The 21,259-nt window shown below is 41.5% G+C and overlaps 1 protein-coding gene across 5 annotated transcripts in view; it reads right to left on the bottom strand.

Moving 5' to 3' along the window:
• The window catches only part of Akap6 (A-kinase anchoring protein 6), a 435,939-nt gene extending 415,172 nt beyond the window's left edge, over positions 1–20,767 (bottom strand). For 3 of the 5 annotated variants that reach the window (XM_085830363.1, XM_029484603.2, XM_021179349.3), the window contains exon 1: positions 20,649–20,767. The gene's annotated coding sequence lies outside the window, so the exon portion shown is untranslated. The remainder of the gene's footprint in view (positions 1–20,648) is intronic. The other 2 variants (XM_029484604.2, XM_029484605.2) reach the window with 1 other exon arrangement.
• Positions 20,768–21,259: the final 492 nt, after the last annotated feature.

The following is a 21,259-nucleotide window of genomic DNA, read 5'->3' as shown; positions in this document are numbered from 1 at the left end:
GAATAAACCACACCACAGTTCTACTTATATCCCGAGAGTACATTCATCCTAATTACTGCTTAAAATTATAGTAGTTATTAGGGTTATCCCTGAATCTTGTCATTCAGTGTAATTAATTTTAAAAAGGAAGAAAGAAAACAACAGGGCATGATGCTAACCCCTGTAACCCTAGAGTTTGTGGGTAAAGAACATCGAGGCCAGCTGATTACATAGCAAGATCTCATCCCAAAACAAACAGCAGTAACAATATTAAAATCATCTAAACATATTTTAACCAGTCATCATGACTCAAGCCTGTAATCCTAGCTCTCAGGAGACTGAGGTAGAGACTGCAGTGAATTTGAGACTAACCTGGGCTACACTGTGAGTCCCAAGCCATTCTAGACCAACACTGTGTAAAAAATACAATGCAAAGTTAAAATAGCAACAGCAAAAGCATTCATTGGTGCATCACAATTTTCAGAAGTACTTTTACAGTTGCATCTCAGTATTGTTCTACGTATTTGGTTCAATACATTTAGAAACATTATCCAGAAAAGAAACCAGGAGGCTTCCCTCTCCTCCGAAAAGGACTGTGGTGCAATTCAAAAAATCCATGTTAGTGTGAGAACAAACCCACTGGAAAACTTAGGACTGGAAGAAACCATATGAAGAAGTGAGAGAGCCAGGGCAGTGTTGTTAGGATTTACAAGAACAGAGACTTGTGAAAACAGATCTGAGGTGTTAGAATGCATTACGTAAAGACTGAAATGCCTCCTTTAACTTACCAGTTAAGACGCATAGCCATATAAGAGTATCTGTTCTCTAAGCAACAGAGCTAACAGGAGCAAAAACATGGCTTGAGGGAATAGGGAGCAGCCCAGATTCCAGGAAAAGAATGGAAGCAATCCATAGAATAGACAAGAAAAGACTATCGAGGGTGGGATTGAACAGGTAGCAGGAAGGATGTGTCCGGCGGTGTCTCAGACTTTCTGGCTTGGCCTGACTTAGGACTTGTGTCCATTGCAGGCTTCTTGAACTGAAATGACAGTTGCACGAAGACCCACAAATGAGGAAGACAACTCCCTACGTTACAGAGGGCCACTAGGATGGCAAAGGATGCCAGGTAAGAAAGATCAAATGTCCGCCGAGCAGTCTCCGCAGTGAGCGCAGTGTGCGCAGTCTCCATGCATCCTGATCCAGAGCTGTACTGTGTAGGAGCCAGCTTGGCGAACAGCAGCATGTCTTACTCTGCCAGAAAGCATGGCTCTTAGAAAAGAGAACTGGGAAGACAAGAAGGGAGGCAGAATCAAGGGTCGGGCTTTGCTTGTTTCTAGAGAGAAGAAGGAATCAAAGCAAGAAGAAATGTTTAAAGACATAGATGAGCCTGGGAGAAATGGGCTCAATCTGTTCAGAAATAAATTCCTATTCCCACTTACCATGCCAGGAACTCACTGCATCAGACATCAGTCTAAACACCTGCACTGTCTTTTAATACTGGGGATTATTAAAATAACTAATTACCTCTAATCCACAGGCAAGGGAATTAAAAATAAGCAAGTTTTGGGGCCTGAGCTGCCACACGAGCCCATAGTGATGCCCATGTCTACACTGCCTCTGAGAGTCATATCTGGGTACGAGGTCCTACTATAGCCGTTGTCTATGTTTGTGGCCTGTATCACCACCGAAGACCGCTTGGATGTACATGGTCTATGTCCTTGGGCCGTGCTGCCACTGAGGGCCATACTGATCTGAGTGGCCTGTGCTGCCACCTAAAGCCATGTTGATGTCCATGGTCCAGGCTGCCTCTGAGGACCTTATCTGGGTCCGAGGTCCTTCTGCATCTGTGTACTGTCTGTACTGTCACCAGAAATCACGTGGAAGGAGCCCATGATCTGTGTTCTCGCTGACTGTGAAGAGCAAGGAAACTATTTCTGCAGTGATACGGATGACTGCAGATGCACGTTGAGAAAGAGGGACAGGGAAGGCTTCTGTGGTAACTGTACGTCCCCCCATCCCCACCACCACCACCAAAAGAGAGTCACAAGCTAAACAGGAAGCTACCAAAGAAAACTCTTAAACCATGTGATAAGGGTTCAGCTCTTCACAACTGAAGGCTTTAGCAAGGCGCAGGAGGGGAAGGCTCAGATCTGTTAAGGGGCAGGACATTGAGAATTTGACGGTGCTCCAGTGAGCTTATAGGCAATCAAATTGGACTTGGGTTTTTTTTTATTTTAATTTTTAAAGTTTGGGGAGGGCGGGGGTCACAAGGGCTGGGGGATGAACATGGAAAGTCTGGGAAGTGAGTGAGATCTGGGCACATGATGTGAAATTCCTGAAAAATCAATAAAAATATTATGTTGCAAAAAAAAGTCAGCAAATTTTAAGCAAATTGTTTAAGGATAGAAAGCAGCAGTGGATGAGCAGTGAGGATGCCTGTCTTTCTGACTTCAAGGAGGTTTTGACAGCTTTTTACCTCTTTGTACAAAGCCCAGCACTAAAGAGAAGTGTTCTAGCTTGTTGGTTTGTACAAGAGAGATGAGCTATGGCCAAGATTTCTATCACTTAGCTTCATTTTATTTTTCCTGCAGAGAAAACTAGTCCTTGGTTGAGAATAGCAGCTGAGAATGGCAGAGCCCAGCCTCAAAAGCCCTTCAAGGTTGTACATGTTGCTCAGGATAAATGAGCCAAGTTTAGGTCCCAGATACGGTTGTGCCTTGAAGACCAGTGGCAATAAAGAAGGCCAGCCTCATGCCTGTAGACCCAGCTCTTAGGAGGATGAGACAAGAGGTTCATGAAGGCCAGCCTGTGCCACACAGTGAGTTTGAGACCTAAGGTACAGAGTGAGACCCTGCCCCAAAACACCAGGGAAGAAAAAAAGTAAACAAAATCTGCAACTATTCTAATTTGTGATTTCTATGGTCCTAATCAGAGATAAGCAAAGGTTACAATTCTCATCATTAAGCTAGAAGTAATGCTATTAAATATTCCATTTCTACCAGAAACCGTTTAAGCTAGGTTCTATTTACAAAGTTAAATATAGTCAGCTATTGATGATCTTTCTACTTCTGCTTTTCTAAATTATTAACACATTTCTTCTCTTTGCCTCTAAAAAGTATACTGTAACCAAATACTATTTTGAGAGCACTAGAGATATAATAATTTTGTGTAAGGAAATAAAAATCTAGAAATCCTAAAAGATTATTTTAGGCTTCTAGCCGGGAAGAAGGAATAAAAAGTATTTAATATCTATAAAAAATCATCTAAAGGACTTAAAATGAAGATGCAGACTTGGCAGTTTAAGGCCTCTGTGAGGGCAATACTCTCACAAACGTTTAAAAGTGATCTGAAAAATTATTTCTCTGTGTCCTGAAATTAACTCTCTGATACACTGCTTAGTAGGTCAGAAGTAAGTCACGGATCAGGACAAAATCAAGGTTTATTTAATTGTGTGCTTTCCCACTACCAGTCTGTACATCACAGAAAATGTCTGGAAGAATGTATAGCAAACCATTAAGCCATCTGTTCATGAGATTGACAGGCATTGGCCTAATGGTTCTTCTTGAAGAAGGGAATTGCTAGTTTAATTTTCTGTAATATTCTGTCATTTTGATCTAAGTCTATATCACCTTTTATTGATCCATTCATTTAAGAAACTTTTCTTTTTAGAGTAATTTTATATTTGCAGAAAAACTTTACTAAGTACAAATTTCCCCAAAACTCCTAGCTATATTTCTTCTGTTATTAACATGGCATGTTACGGACCTCCATGTGGTCATGCTATAAGGCTGATCTCAGCACGGGTCTGTCAGTCAGCCGTGTTTGCATCAGTGTCCTCTAGCCTAGGACACAGCTGAGTGTACCTCACTGCACTGACTTCCCGGTCTCCTTGGTCTCTTGCTATCAAGAACTTAGTCTTTCCTTACTTTTTCATGACCTTGACAGACTTAAGGAATATAGGCCATTTTTCAAAAAGAATGTGTCTTAATTTTTCTGATGTTTTCTTGAAATCCAAAAGGCATGAAGATAAGAGCAGGGTGGCCCACAGGGTAATCCTAACACTCAAAAGACAGAAGCAGGAGGAGCAGTGGTTTAAGGTCACTCTCCGCTACATAGTAAGTTTGACGCCAACGTGGAGAACATGAAGACCAACCTCACAAATGTGATTATAGGTTTAGAAGGAAGGCCATCACAAAGATGATCACCTCACACCACGGGTGTGGATAGTCACGCATCCCTAAGGACACCGACCTCTTTGTTCGGTTAAGATCAGGTTTGCACATTTCTCTGTTGTGAAGCGACTCCTTCCTCATTCCTTACTCTGTTCCTTGAAAACAAACCCTCTAAATCTAGCCCACCCCCACCCCAGCGTGGGTTAACCTCTTCCTTCTGAGGATGGGAACACTAACATATACAACCTGGAGTTATTCTGTATGAAGATTTCTTTCTCCTGCTCATCTATGTATTCACTTTCTCTAATATTGTGCACACTCACGGGTATTCCTTTTGTTCTTAAGTTATAACCAATACTTTATGATTTATCAGATTTGGGCAGTAGATGCCCTTTTAGTTGGGTTTCTGCTAGTTTGGACTCCTCTTTGAAATGCACATCCTTCTGGGTTTGTTTTTTAATGTTTTCTCTCTCAAATTATAAAATGGCTGTGTTCATCTTGAGTGTTTATTTGTACTAGCTCCATAATTTGCATTTCTCCAAAATGTCTTTAATCTCTTCATTGAAGAACTTTATAAGGACAATCTAGCTAGCAAGTTTCTTCAACTAGCTTTTAACAAGTGTCGAGGGTTTGAGTGAGTGTGTACGTAGCAGAGCTCACCAGGGAGCCTCACACATACAACCACTCAGCGAGAAGGCCTCATTGTTGGATTTGCTATTACTACACACACTTATAATAAATTTGAATGTTTCTATTCCTAATCCAAAATGACACCCCACTGGCATGGCATCAAACCTTGCTATGGCTCCAGGTATTTCTTCATTTCTGAGGCTCCAGACCACATAAATTTAAGGAAGGGAAATCCCTCCATCCTTACCTCAGGAGCCTGCAGCCACTGGCCATAACCTACAAAATTGAAGACTTCGGTGGAAAGGTTCTCCTCTGATTTTCAAATCTAAATGAAACATTTTGAAGAAACAAAGCAAAATACAACAAAACAGAAACCAAGCATTCACACATACGAATCAAATTCGCATAAGATCTAGACAGTGCACGCATGAATCTCTGCCCGAAGTCGTTGCAGCTGTTGCTGTAAAATGCTGCAATGTCATCTTTTGGGAAGTGGATACTGTCCTACAGAGATAGATAGATAGATGATAGATAGATAGATAGATAGATAGATAGATAGATAGATAGATAGATAGATAGATAGATAGATGGCTAGATATACACTTATCTACTTCAGTATCCACTTCCTAAAAGATGATATATATGCCTTCGAATGAGTCCTAGTTCCTTAAACACAATGTCACTGTTTTTACACATTAATAGGAAACAAATAGATAATCCTTCTCATGAGTTAAACTTGAAAGGAAGTTCTGAGAGAGTAACTCGAGGGCGTTCTCTACCTCTAACACTCTGGTCATGAGAGTAGCTGCCGGGACTCTTCTGGAACAAGATCAGAAGTGAATCCTGGAGGATCTGTGAGCAGGATGGGAGTCTTAGGACCAGAGAGCTTCACATGAATGTCTTACAGCTCCTGAAGAATGTAGCCCAAGGAAAGAATTACAAGAACCTAGGCAAGCAAAGTCACCCTTGAGGAGTTTAAGAAAAGCCTCATCATTCTGGTAGGAATTATCCATCTTCTGGGGGAGACATACTACAGAGACCAGGTCAACAGAAGGCACAGATTCAATACATTAAAATAAAATTACAGGTATTTATTTATTTGGAGGTGTGCTATGTGTGTGCTACAGCTTGCATGTGTGCTGGTTAGAGAACAACTTGTGAGACTTGGTTCTCTCCTACCGTGTGGGCTCTGGGGATCAGACTAAGGTTGATCTGCCAGCTTAGTAGCAAGTGCCTTTACCCACTGAACCAACTCGCCAGCCCAGATTCCTTAATTATTAATGTTCAAATATTAATATTAACTAAACTTTGAAATCTATTAAAATGACATCAGTGGGCAGTGTTTGGGTTCCAGGAGGTCTGTCCCAGAAGTGAGTGTAGTATCAAATGTTTCGGTATTGTAAAAACAACATGCAGATGAGAGTAGCCTCGATTGAGTTATTAATCCACCTTGCATCAGATGAGAGATAGGAGAAAATAGAAAAATTTAATGTCTTTCATCCCGTAAGGGCTGCACAGAGAAACCCTGTCTCAAAAAACCAAAACCAAAACCAAAAAAACAAAGAACAAAAATTAAGAGTTCTCTGAAGCCTTAACTGGCAGCACCTTTTAGTGATGTCTCTTTGTGTCTAGGAACACTGGGTTAGAAAGATTTCTGATGGCAAGATGTATATTAAAGGATACAGACCCCTACCAGGAGTAACACTGTTAACATATAGTTGAAACACCTAAAAGAAAATGGACAGTCATAGTAACTGACACCTCTAATCACAGTACTTGGGAGGCTAAAGCGGCAGGACTGCTGAGAGTTTCTAAATGCAGAGACCCTGAATTTAGACAAAGGAAAGAAACTAGACATGGAAGTCCCTCAAGCCTACCACACAGGTGTATGGGCTATTTGATGCCTGCTTGGCTAATGAATGCTAGTCTTCTAAATATTGCTATGGATGGCAGGTTGTAATCTGAAACTCTCACTCATTGAACTTCGTATAAAGCTACGAAAGAATTACTATTACCACCTTAAATTTGGGAATTGACCATTGTTTCCAAAAATAACTTGAAAACTGTATGTGGTCAAACTGGCTTAAAGAAATTCTCAACTCCCATTCTTTATAACCTACGAGTTCTTATGAAGTTAAATGAAATGCTTTCCAGGAAATTTTGTGCCCTGAATATGTATATGTTACCTCTGTGTCTGTTTATATCCTCAATATCATGTTTAAAACTATAAGGCTAATTGTATTTAAGTATACTATATAGGCTTTGACCTGTGTTAGAGAATACATGCATATTTTTAATTATGTAATTTTCCTTGACAATATTTTGAGCTTTAACTTGGATTTTTATTATCCACTGGGCTCCAATATTTTTTGTATGGAAACATTTTCTAAAGCTAGAAACAAAATATAAGATATTTATAATAATATATAAATGATCTTTTAAAATAGCAATTGCATGGGAAGCCTTTCTATATCTTATCTAAGCCAAATCTCACTCTATTCACTCATTCTCCTCATATACTTGTATAATTGTTACATAACATGGGCAGCACCAGTACTTAGTAATAGTCTACACCCAACCAAAAGGCACTTAGGTCAGATTTACTACATGATTAAACCCCAAACCCCAATGAACTACATACTCATGTATTTCCCAGTTACACTTTCTAGTTAATAGAATTACTTAGAAGGGTTTATAATTTTCCTGACTTTCCTACCATCACTTTGCTACATACTTTGTACACAATCGTAGTCACTAAGCAGATGTTAAAAATGATACCTGCTGAAATCTGATTGCTGTTCTAAGAAGGTCTTTCAATCCTCCACACATCTAGAAAGTTCCTGAAACACTGTATCCACACTGATAAGACAGCGTACAGGTGGATCGTGGGGCATTGCCTTAGGAAACAGGGGTGATGTGAATTAATAGAACAGCCTTCGGACTCTGTGAGCAGCAGGAAAGACCCAGAATATGGAGATATAAGCAAATTACACCTGTCCTGAGCTCCACACAGGAGTATCATAGCCAGATTCCTTGCAGAACACAGGAACAGGAAGAGTTGCTGTTGTTAACAGCACAGCCGACTGTTTGGAGATTCAGCACACATGTGTTTACAAGTTCAGTGTGAATAAGTAGCAACATAAAATAAAAGAATTATTGCTTTATAAATTCAGAAGTTATGGGGACAGAGTTAGAGGAAAGAGAAAAGGCTTTAAAGGGGACCTGGGACTTGTAAGCTACCATGCAAGGCTGAATTGGTAAGTAGAATTCCTATTTGTCTCCCCAGCTCTTTACTGTGTTAAGTTAGTTTTGTGATGCCCTTTCCTGCCTAGTTGGCACAGACAGAAGATGCTGGTACAGGAGTCTGACCACTGAGAAGCCACAGGTCTGGAACTGAAACAGAAATTGTTATAAAATGAGGACAGGGCAGAGGCAAGCTATAAATAGTTCGTCTCTACTGATCACTGCTGGGCATTCTCTGTACCCACACCCTTCCCATCCAAGCACCAAGCCAGGAGTTTGATAAACATTGTTTCCAAGCTTGACAAAGCAGCTCCTACAAAGAAGAGCCGGGCCCAGGAAGGCTGGGTAGGCAGCTAGTCAATGGTGGGACTAACCTCTAAACCCAGAACTCTGAGCTCACCAGTGTCCTATCTGCTTTCTTCAAAGAAGCCAGTCTTCTGACTCCTCCGAGAGGAAGGGGTGCTGTTTCCCTCTATTTTAAACACAGCTGGAGGCAGCGTATGTTCCCAACATTGAGTCAGGGTGTAGTAGCCACACAGGAACTTTGGAGATACTTTGACCAGACAAACTTTTAGTTCAAATTTAAAACGTAACCCATCATCTAGGGCAACACCTGTTTCCTACACTCCATCCAGCGCTCATACCCTGTCGTCTCCCTCCTTCAGCACCACCATGCAGAAGCTACACTTGGTCATGAATACACACTGTAGCCAAGCTGGAAAAGGTTCAGAAGTGTCTAGAAAAATCATGGAAACAAGAGAGAGTTCCAGGAGATACTTCCTAATTGTATCCAGTCCGTGGTTTTTACAAAGGGAGGCCAGGAGATTGGAGAACCCAACCTAACCTACTACCCATTAAAAAATATATATACAGCCGGGCGTGGTGGTGCACGCCTCTAATCCCAGCACTCGGGAGGCAGAGGCAGGCAGATTTCTGAGTTTGAGGCCAGTCTGGTCCACAGAGTGAGTTCTGGGACAGCCAGGGCTATACAGAGAAACCCTGTCTCAAAATACCAAATATATATATATATATATATATATATATATATATATATATATATATATGTATATATATATACATGTACACACACATACATCAGCTCAAAGTCACCAAAGGTTTAGGCAGGGTGGGGCGGGAGGCGGGGAGGGAGATGCACAGAGTATCTGACACACACCACTCCTAATATCCCCCTGGGGAGAAGAATGGGGACAATGCTCTCTCCAGAGCGGAAATGCCAAATGGAAAGACGTTTGAAGTATTCAGAAGAGTTATGTTGAGAAAGTTTGGAAGACAAAAAAACAAAAAAAACAAAAAACAAAAAACCGGAAGAAGTATAAATCTGACCCCAAGAACAATTACCTGAGGCTACCAATCTGAATTCCTGAACAGTCAGCTCTCGCCTCTATACTAGTCATCAACAAACATGGGTCCCTCAGAGGAAAGGAAATGAATTAAAGGTGTGTGTCTCCCAAACACTTGTAAACATTTAACCTCAGTAAGATATTTTTAGTGCAAGCTTTTTTTTTCTTTTTTTCTTTTTTTATCTTTTTGGTTTTTTCAAGACAGGGTTTTTCTACATAATAACCCTGGCTGTCCTGGAACTTGTTCTGTAGACCAGGCTGGCCTCGAACTCGCGAAGATTCCCCTGTTTCTGCCTCACAAGTACTGGCATTAAAGTCATGCAACACCATGCTTGGCTAGTGTGTAAACAATTTTTATAGAAAAAAATTGAAAATTATTTGTGATAAATGCACACACTTTATAGTTTTAATGGAACTTTGTTATTTGAAAAAACTAAAAAAAAAAAAAATTAAAGGAAGAAGATTAAGCACATTTTTAAGGTGCCAGAGAAATAATGGAGTCTGCTCCAATATAACCACCTGAGAATGACACAAACGACGACCTTCATATTCCTCTCAGAAATGTCTTTAGAAACCTGGTCAGAGGGAGTTTTGTGAGTGGACATGGCATTACACAATGCTAAGGGAGAGACTTCCCACGAACCTGCCCTTTCTTACAGCAATTTCTCTTCATATCAACCGACAGCTGAGCGTTTAGATCGCATACAAGGTACTGTGGTAATACCTGGTAACCATGACATAACCACTTCTCAAGTGTCAACATCTGCCAGGTGCCAATCTGTGACCTGTGAGCATTACTACCAAGCTTGCGAGGCTGGCTTTATCATTTCCATTTTTAAAATGAGGATGCTGAAGCTTGGCGAAGTTAAGCATAAGGTCCTGATGTTGGAAGCAGAAAAGGCCGAAATCCACCCCAGAGCAGCCTTCACTGTCACCTGGAATACTGTACACTTGCTTGACTTGCTCACTGAGGACTGATTTTCATTCACTGACATATAGTAAAAAGTAATAATTTATGATAACAAATGATTTTTATTAAACCACATAAAGTTGATAATTATTTGGCCATTTGACCACAAGAAAAATGGGAATCCCATATGATTCAAACTCATAAAAGCAGTTGGTCACATTTCATAAAGATGTCCGAGGCAGGTATGAATTTCCAAAGAGATTCCATACTCAATGGGTAGGGCAGGAAGAACCTAATTTTTTATCCAGATCATTCCTGAATGTATATGATGTGGCAGGGGAGAGAGAGAGAGAGAGAGAGAGAGAGAGAGAGAGAGAGAGAGAGAGAGAGAGAGAGAGAAAGAATATGCACGAATCCACAAGATAGGGACGTTAGAGAGAATTACTATGAAAGAAAAGAACTGGTTAGTTTAAATGGAACCTTATGAAACACAGATGAAACTAGAGGCTGACAACCATGATATGCTCGGAAATTCAAACTAAAGACACACACAAATGTGAGAAAGATGACAGATAAACACTACTGTCTAAACATTTGTTACAAAAACTTGTGTGTTGAAACCCCAACTTCAAAGGTATTAGCAAGTGGAGCCAATAGGAACTCTCCAGATTCCAGAAAAATAGAGGTTAGTGCCCACATAAGGGAGGCTCAAGACAAAACCAGAAAACTGTGGTTCCCTTCTGTGAATACTGCACACCAAGGCTGCAGTAACCTTGGATCTCCGGACTCCATCCCTCCCTGTGACAAAAGAGGTTCTTTTCTTTTTAATTTTATTTAATTTAATCTTTTTTTTACACTCCAGATTTTATCCACCTCCTGGTCCACTGACTGTTCCCCATCCCATACCTCCTCCCCATCCCCCTGTCCCCACCCTCTACCCAGACCTCTAAACTCCCTGGGGCCTCCAGCCTCTTGAGGGTTGGGTGCATCTTCTCTGACTGAACCCAGACCCTGCAGTCCTCTGCTGTATATGTGCTGGGGGCCTCATATCAGCTGGTGTATGCTGCCTGGGTGGTGGTCCAGGGTCTGAGAGATCTCGGAGATCCAAGTTAATTGAGACTGCTGGTCCTCCTACAGGGTCGCCCTCCTCCTCAGCTTCTTCCAGCTTGAGGAGTGAGTTTCTGTTAGAAACGACCTACTTTAGAGTATAACAGCTTTACTGGATTAAGACAATACATTTAAATATTTCCATCTACATGAGGACAATAAACACACCTAAAATATTGGATCATGTTATTGAAAGTCAGAAAGATAAACAATTAAAAGATACAGAGAATCCTTAAGTGAGATTAAAAATATTTGAGGTAATAGAAAATTAAAAAATCATTCAAATCTAATCGGTTTGTTTTAGCCCTTGTTTTCCTGTGAAGGAAACCAAAGTTTTGGGAATTACCCTAAGATACCAAAGCTCAGTTTCAGTGCTCCAGCCAGTGTCTCCCTGACGCTATTGCCATTTGAACACAAAAGTGCTATTTGAACACAGTAACATCCCTAGATACTGCAACCCGCCTTGCCCCGTGCTACAGGCATAAGGACTCCTCAGACATCATAACCATTTCTCTTGTAGCACAAGACTGATAAAAATAAATTTAAACAGGTCTTACAATCATAAAAGGAAAAAAAACCACTGAGTTTTCAATTTTCTTATTCGGGGTACTTTTCTAATTGCTGCTGGGCAGTCTGTCTTTTTAAAGAGGAAGTTACTCTAAAAACAGTTTGTTATTAAAATGGGTTAAATTTCAAGAAAAAAGAGAACACCTATTCTTAAAGAAATACATTAGAAGCATGAGATTTAAACCAAGTCTCTGGAACAGAAGTCAGCAGTAGATACATATCTAAGTAGATCTTTATGACTAAGAGACAGTTTGCCTCTCGCTCCACGTGAGTTAGAGTGCGCTGCCCTCCTTCGTGGCTTCATGCGTAGGTTGCACGCTCCAGCAATAGCTCCCTTCGCTGCCACATTCCTGTGCGCTTCTGCCTTTCCTAATTATTTTCACCTGGGTATTTCTGACAGGGAAGGGCCTCCTCCATGAGTGCGTTTATCACAAAGTCTCCTCAAGCTCACCAATCCATCAAGCATAGTCTAGGCTAAGGATTCAGGATAAAGAAGAATAAATGACTCTGATCCCAACAGAGCTTCAAACTCACCAAAGGAGACAACCACCAGAAGATGAACCAACGTGTCTGTCTGTTCTTCTGTCGATCTGTTCTGTCTGTCTGTATCTTCACTGTGAGTATGTACAGCAACTTTCTGTCTTTATATCATGTGTGTTTGTGTGTACTTGCATGAGTTTATATACACCACAAATATATAGGACCTCTCAGAGATGGAGAGAGCATTGGATCGCCTGGGACTGGAGTTACAGGTTGTTGTAAGCCACTGCCTGCTGAGCATTTTCTCCTCTCCCTCTACCACTGAGCTACAGAGCCCCAGCTCCCTCTCGGACCCCAGCACTCTTCCCTGCTTCTTTGTAACAAATAAATTAAATAATACTAACCAAAACAAAGGGGCTAGGATGACCAAGCAGAAACCAGCAGGGTGAAACTTAGCTCTTCTTGAGATGGTTATATTATCATTTTCTTGGTTCTCAGTTTCACAATCTATTCATTTTCAGTTTTATTTAAAACCCATGTGTTTACATTTTTAATCACCAGGATTGAGGAGATAGCTACGTGGTAGAGCTCAAGGCCCTGAGGTTGATCCCCAGAATGAAACAAGCAAACAAACAACAACAAACATTATTTATTCCATGCTGAAGTAACTTCAGACTTTTTTTTTTTAATCTGATATCAATTACTTTTATTTATTGCTAAATTTCTGTCTGAACCTTTACTAGTTCTCAGAGCAAACACCACTGTTTTATGAGGTTTTTTGGTTTGTTTGTTTGTTTGTTTAACCTTTATTTCCTAACTTATGACTCTGTTCTGGACCAGCTGCCCTTCTGAAGCAGGTGCTTACAGTATTTTATAGCTACCATTCCAAGCCAGTGCAGAAGAAATATGCATCTTCCTAGCTTGCTATTATGCCTACCGACTTCTCATTCTCACTTCCCTTATCTTTATCTTTAATTAATAATGGTAATAAAGGGCTTTTATTAATCATACTTACCAGGCCTATTTTCATTTTTACACATAGTTTTCTACCACATATAATCCCCCTGTTTTAGCTATTATTAGTAGATAGGCTTCCTACAATAGTGATTAAAATTATTCTTAAAGAGACAGTCTAATTCACAGAAACACGAACACCAGATTGAACATAGGGCAGTACTTGAACTATTTTTTTATTTTTATTTTATTTATTTATTTATCTATCTATTTATTTTGGGTTTTTTGAGACAGGGTTTCTCTGTGTAGCCCTGGCTGTCCTGGAACTCACTCTGTAGACCAGGCTGGTCTCTAACTCAGAAATCCGCCTGCCTCTGCCTCCGCCTCCCAAGTGCTGGGATTAAAGGCGTGTGCCACCACCGCCTGGCTGAACTATTTTTTTTAAAGATTTGTTTATTATATGTAAGGACACTGTAGCTGTCTTCAGACACCCCAGAAGAGGGCATCAGATCTCATTACAGATGGTTGTGAACCATCATGTGGTTGCTGGGATTTGAACTCAGGACTTATGGAAGAGCAGTCAGTGCTCTTAACCACTGAGCCATCTCTCTAGCCCCTGAACTATTAAAGATGAAATGCAAGTAGATTATTTCACAAGGGGCATAGGGGAGCCGTGCTGTATGTAAAGAGGGTAAGGGTGGTGTAGAGACAGGACCCTGGAGGCTGCTGACCAGACCTGACATGCCCAGCATAGAACTGTCTTAAGTAACTGTGCATGGGGTAGACACGCACAGGAGCAGGAAGGGGTGCTAGGAACGCTGATTTTTGAGTGAAGCAGTGAGTGAACGTCATGAGTTGTTTAAAAAGCATTTACGTTGAAAAGTCAACTAAGAGTAGATGAAAGGGGGACCAGTGTGCTGGCACCTCATCCCAAGTGTCCAGAGCAACAGAACAAGTAAGCAGGACGTTTGCAAGTAGCAATCTAGCACTCAGACAATCATACAGTGTTGAATCTGCGACAAGCTCTCCAAGCTTTGTGTGTGTGTGTCCTTGTAGTCGTCCCTATTTTTTATGTTTTCTTCCTTTTAGCAGATGGTGGACATTTGATGCATTTGTTCCTTGCTGACGACTGATAAAATCATCTGAATTAAGCTGGTTATATGGTTTGTACAAAGCCATGTTAAGTTTCAACACTGTTATGGTGTGTGTAGTTCTTGGGGCTCGACCCTTGAAGAGAACTCCATCCTTAGGCTTCCAAGTGACAGCAAATCCCTTTATAGACTGCTCGGGGGTCCTATGTATTCATACAGTCAAAAAGAAAAAATAAGTTATCATTTTTCCTCAAGGTAGCATCCTGCATGTTAATTCTCTGGCAACCATGCAAATCTGTAGATTAGCAAATGGACAAGGCCCTCTCTGGTTGTCGTGATGAGTGGGCTGCACCCCTATCTTGGGGCCCAGAGCAAATCACCAGAGCATCATTACCACAAGCAGTAACACTGGATCTGGACTGTGGGACATTAGCAAGACAGGGTTCATTATATTGACTGCAATTCCCTTTTTAATTAAAATATATATATATGAACTCTTCCTGCAGTGATACAACCTCCAATCCTAGGCCTCTGGCCTCCTGGGGAGAGGGACTAAGATGATGAGTAAGGGGCAGAGAGGGAGTGGTAAGCTCAGAGCCAGCCAGCATAAATACGTTGTGTAATTAGTTAAATGGGAGTTAAACAAAGAAGCTGATAAAAGTAATCTGGTAGTAAACAAAGGGCAAGAGAATTGCTCTAAGCCCTGAACCAATAGGATGGTTAATTAGCTCGCTTTGCAAAGAAGACTGATTCTCCCCTGAAAGCAACAGTGGTGACACATAAACCTGGCTTCCCAAACATCGTCAGGTATAATGGAATATGTCCCTCACTGCCTATAAAACCAATCCCACTGAGTTACCGTGCGCACTGCTGGTTCCGACAGGGTGGGGAAGCCTTTTGCTCTGAGTTGTTTTAATAACAAACAGTGGTCCCTTAGCTTTCAAGTTCTAAACTATGTCTGAAGTGTCTCAGGACTACCGTATAAGACAGCCTCAAACTCAAATGCTTATAGAGCCCAGGCAGCACCAAAAGGGACCATAAAGAACTCACTGCCTATTTTACAGAGTCCCGTATAAAATGAAAACCCAGATGCCCTTAGGCAGATATTATTAAGTTCCCAGATCACAGATAGCATCAGAGTACTAAGTCACTTGTGGGCTTATCTAACTGCCCAGGTTATGACATAAGCTGCAACCCAGGTTCAGTTCAGACACCCGTCAGTTTGAGAGCTTGTTCTGAGAGTTCCACACGCACCCCCTTGTTCTCCCTTGATTCAAGCATATGGTTGCAAGATGGCTGAGAGAATTTGGAGCATGCTTTATGGCTGGGGAGCCAAGAAAAGTATAGCTGGTGGATTATAAGGGAAACAGTCTCTCTTACATCACCAAGTCTTAACATCGAATCAAGGATTTAGATTCTAACAGATAAATGTTCCTGGGGAGGAAGCCTTATGCCTTTTTAATCCAGAATGCCTAACAGTCGGATACTATTGCACAAAGTCCTGTAAAAAGTGATACTCCCACAGGAAGTCTCACTGCTGACAGAAGGGTCCGTTTTCCAGGTACCAGCAAAGATGAGGGAGCGTTCAATCCAAGTGTTTGTTTTGCTTTTCTACCTTGGCAAGCCAAGGTGGGCACATAAACGTTGCTATAGTTGTGCTCTGGAATATTCCCAGAGGTTCTTGTTGTAAGTACTTGGTGCCCAGCTGGGGTCACAGTATGGGGAGGTGAGACATGGAGAAGTCTTCGATAATCATTCTTGCCTCTGGTTCCAGTCCAGTTCTCTACTTTCTGATTCACCAAGATATGGGAGGCTGCCCCTCAACCTCCTGCCACCATAAAGGTTCTCAGTCTCGTGCCACAACTTTCCGGTCAAGAGGGAATACTAATGCAAGCAAGAACTAGAAATGCTCCCGTAGACACATAACTTTAAATAACTTAGTTAAGATGCTGATTTGAAGACTTCTCACTGGAACTGATATTTCACAGCACGCTAGTGAAAATGTTTAAGGTTGGAGCCTTGTGCGCATGCCCCTCCACCAGCCGACTAACTTCCCAGAATGCTCTACCTAGAGGCCGCTCCAGGAAGGGAGTTTATCAAGGTGAGAAATATGTCAGTAATTTTTTTTATATCTCTCCTTAGTTTGTCTTATACAGTTTTTTTTTATTTTTACAAGTCAGTTTTTTTTCAAATGAGACAGAAATATACTTTCTGAATTATTGCAATTATATTTCTCAGAATAGCTTATACCAATAAGACATTAAGGGCAATATTGACCTTTTTAACACCTGGCAAGATTCTCATCCATCCCAAGGAGAAAAAAAATGGCTATTATTCAATGTAGTGTGTTCAACCCCATATATAAACTGTGCATAGACAGCTATAAGGGTATAGTGCTTTCTATATTATCACATGGAATCCAAATAAACAGAAGCAGTTTTTTAGTATTCAGGTGAAAAGAATCACCCTTCCAATTGTACCAGTTTATTTTCATCTTCCCTCTAGAATTCACTGTGTGCGTGGATGCTCTACTGTTTTCTTAGCAAACTCTCGATTCTGTACCTCATGCAGAAACAAACGTAAGCCTTCTTGGAGCAGTCTACGTCAATGACTAACTTCTTCCCAGAACCTAGAAAAAGCTAATGCACCCTGTGGAGTAATATTTCTAAGTATTCGCCACACCAGAATCAATATCAGTGTGCTGTCAGTGTGTGCATTAGCCTATATTAAACAAAGAACAGCCCCTAGAGCCTTGTAATGACACTGGGGGTGGATAGCTGGGGATGGGCGAGACGAAGCAGAGATGACTGTATTGGCTCTCCACAGGCGCAAGGCTTCCGGGATGTTGCACAAGGTTGTGATTCTTACATTAATTAGATCACACAGCACTCGGTTTCAGCCACTGATACATCCAGCCAAATAAACCCTCTTTTGATTTTCTTGACTCAAGAGATGGATTCATATTAGACCCTCTAGCCTGTGAGGGAGGTTTCCGTTTTTACATGACGGGTGTTGCCACCAAACGCAAACATATTAAGGTTAGCAGAACACTACAGATATTGCTGATAAGACAGGAACCACAGACTTGAATCACTAGTGACTCAGATAAGACTCACTGTAGGAGACCTGTCATGGCCATGCTCACTCTTGGAGTAGTTCAAATGTTCAGCTAAACAGGGGTCCCAGCAAAGGGCTGAGCCTCAGTTCTGCATTACTTCAACAGCTGTGGTCAGAGTAATTATTCACATCTGGCCAGGAGTCGTGTTCATTTCTACAGTAAAAAATGATCAGAGTGCAGTGAGAGTGCATTCTACCTGTGAAATCTGACTTTCGGATTAGAATCAGGAAGGGTGGGGTCCTGCAATCGAGTGGGGATGAATAAAAGAAGGCGTCATAACAGTGGGGTGGCTGTGGAAAGCTCGCAGGCTTCACAGCCAGGCTGCACTGGTTTGGAATTCCAGCCCAGTAATGTATAAAACATGTGACTTTAACCAGGTGACTAACCTAGGAATGGGTTCTGTAAAATATGAGTACCAGTGCCCAATCTCCTGAAGTGACATTGGGACTTTCTATCTCCTGATTCCTCCTGAGAGCTAAACAAGCTGATGCACAAAGCCTGGCTCAGTAAAACTGATAAATAATGAACTGAATAAATAGTAGCTATAGTTGCTATTGTAATTATTTGTATTAGTCCCACTATAGCCTAGTTATCTAGAAAGATTTAAATCATTATACCTTTGTAATTCAGGAACAAAACCATAACCAAAAGTATAGGTTAACTGTTTGTGTGACTTACACAGTCTAAACTTGGCCACATGGGCAGCACAGTTTTGATAATATTCCAGTCATTATGTACAGCAAAATACTTGAAATTCTAGAAAATTTTCACTGACGCACCAATAAATTCAGCCACAGAACAAACTCTCTCCCTCCCCCATACACACACACACACACACACACACACACACACCCTTGGGGATATATTAAAACTACCGCAACTGAAATAGCCTTAGCTAGTAATTAAGGCACAGCTAATCAGAGTGCAGAGTGCAGCACAGGCTGTGGTCCTCCAAGAAACAGAACACTGGGTGACAGCTCTTGCTATCGGGGCTTTGTTCTCCTGGAGCAAAAAAAGCACAAAAGCATAAAGTTGAGGAACTGTGGCTGCATGTTGTGGGGGTTGGGAGGATGACAGGTTTGCCTGCGCTGGGCGGATGTTCCGCTAGCGTGGCAGTCCACACCCGCCAATGCCCTTCCCCACCCTCAAAGCATGACTTCACTTTTCTAACACTGCCCTTAAGGAATCTGGCCTCCGTGACTTCCAGTAACCATACGTTTCACCCAGGAGGAAGCAGCGGAGAGCACTGTTAGACAAAAGGGGGGGGGGGGGGAGTTAAACCAGGAAAAAACCCACTAAACTGCTGCCTTCTGTTTCACTCCTAGCAATTTGTGTCACTGAACAAGTCTTTTCCTCGGAAGCAGTACTTCCAGGGGTTCTAACTACTTTCCCTCCCCCCATTACCTCTCCTCCCTTTTACCTGAGAGCTTCTGACTTGGCTGCGTTCACACCCAACGGTCCCAGCAGAGCTCTCTGTTCACACTATGCGTCTCACACACACACACACACACACACACACACACACAAGCAGGCAGTGAGCATCCATACTCTTAATTGCTCGTGGGAAGGCCAGGCCGAATTGACCTCTTCCATCCCATATAGTTGCACGCGAGCGAGATAAGCTTAAAAGACTGGGAGTAGCATGTGTGTGGTGTGGGGTAAACAAACTAATTAAAACCCCAAGCTGTACCACTCCGCCTAGTGCCTGTGCCTAAGGGGACCGCTGTGCCCAACTCCATAGGAGAGAAAAATCAACGCAAGCTGGCTGGAGATGTTGCTTTTCCGGCTTCCTCTGAAATATGTTTTAGGCTCCATCTAAACTGTTTAGGCTCCAACAATCTTAACTAATTACAAGCAACTCAGGGGGTGCTATTCTTTCCAGTAAGACTGTATAAATAAAAACTATCAGCTCACTGCACTGAAACACAGGACCACTCCCTGACTGTAAACCGGCAGATTGATCAACTGAATGGGCATGTGCTTTCTCTCCCCCAGTAGCAATCAGCTGCACCAAGGAAATTCATTTCATTTCCCAAAACAAAAGGCAACGATACCCTGTGCCATACTGACCTGTTAGACTGGTTTTTAGCAAATAAAATAGTAACGACTCTTAAAAGCAAGCCCTGGATTAAATGTAAACATCGTATGTTTATCTGGAGCTTTGGAATTGAGTTGAGGTTCCGGGTCCAGAGATTTGCATTCCTAACAAACGTCAAGGCCCCTGACATTTATCCATCACACCAGGTTGGGGCTAAAGTTAAGCATGAGCCCAAGCGGCAGCGCCACTGGCCTTTCCAGAGTCTCTCTCCTGGGTTATCCTTGACTGTAACTGCCGCAGAGAGGAGACTTGCTCCTCTCTCAGTTACAAACCAGCCTGGAAGCAACTCCAGCTTCAGCTTCCTAACTATGGAGGACATGAATTGAAGAGATTCCACACAAATCAAAAAGACATAAATAATTTCATCTGGTTTCAGTCTTAATGTTTTTAACAAATTATTTCTTGAACATGCAAGAGAATCCCCTTTCACATGCACATAAGGTTATGTCAAATGCTTATTCAGCACTCATTCCTTGCCATGAAGAATCTGAAACCCAATGGAGGTAAATACTGAATTCCGTTCTGCAAGTCACTAAATATTTCATAAATCACAGAAGCAAATGGGACCAATTAGCCCTGCCTCATAAAAAAGAAACATATCTTTACAATGTTAAAATACAATGAACCACACATTTCAGAGCTTATTTAGGCTTTTGCAATAGAAAATTTTCTGTGCTTTTTTTTTTTTTAATTCATGAGAACACTAAAAATAACAGGCGGAGACAGAGCAAGAAATCTTTGCATTTTGATTTTTCTGCGACTCTCACAGGCCTTTGTCTTAACACAGCAGCCTGAAAACAGAATTAGGCAAAAGAACCCTTCTTTCTCCAGTCCATTTTAAGCAGACAACATCCCCCTCCCCATCCCTGCCTTAGCAGACGCCACAGACTAACCAACAAAACAGCCTTGCAATTAAGGCCCAAACGTTTAACACTCACCATCTCCTGCTCCCAACGTCGCCTTTTGATGTTTACAGCACATCTGTAGGATGCAATACTAGGAGATGCCTTGTTTGACCTGCTGCATGATGCTGTGACATCAGTTCAGATGATGCAGCTCATTATGGGAAAGGCTGCTGTTGCTATGGCAACTGGGATGTGCTAGGAATCCTTGCTGCATTTCCAGTGGAGCCTGAGACAATACAGAAGCCCTGTAAGAAGCAGACAATATGCAAAATGCAGTCCAAAGAAACAGGGCTCCTCATTGGACTAAAATCTGTAAGTTTAAATGGGGATTTCTTAGAATAATTTTAGAAAACAAAATAAAAATTACCTCTTCGTTTGCTGCTCTACATTTAGAGAATAAAGGTGCAAGTGGAATGTCGATTCAGTACTCAGAAAATACAAACTCATATTCATGGTTCCCTATCAGGCAATTTGATCGCTCTTCTCTCTGGCTAGTAATGATACCTCTTTAAAAGTTATTAAAAAGAGGTTTAGTTCATCTGACAAAGAGAAAAAGAACAAAGCATGGATTTTAAAACAATTTAAAATGTAATAAACAGCTGACCAAGTGAGTCTAATTCTAAAGTGCACAGACTAATAATCGT

This window comes from Mus caroli, unplaced genomic scaffold (genome assembly GCF_978045245.1).
Source record: "Mus caroli unplaced genomic scaffold, Mus_caroli_1 scaffold_14, whole genome shotgun sequence".
Lineage (NCBI taxonomy): Eukaryota > Metazoa > Chordata > Mammalia > Rodentia > Muridae > Mus > Mus caroli.
The sequence above is the reverse complement of the archived record's forward strand: the minus strand, read 5'-3'. Positions and strand labels throughout refer to the sequence as shown.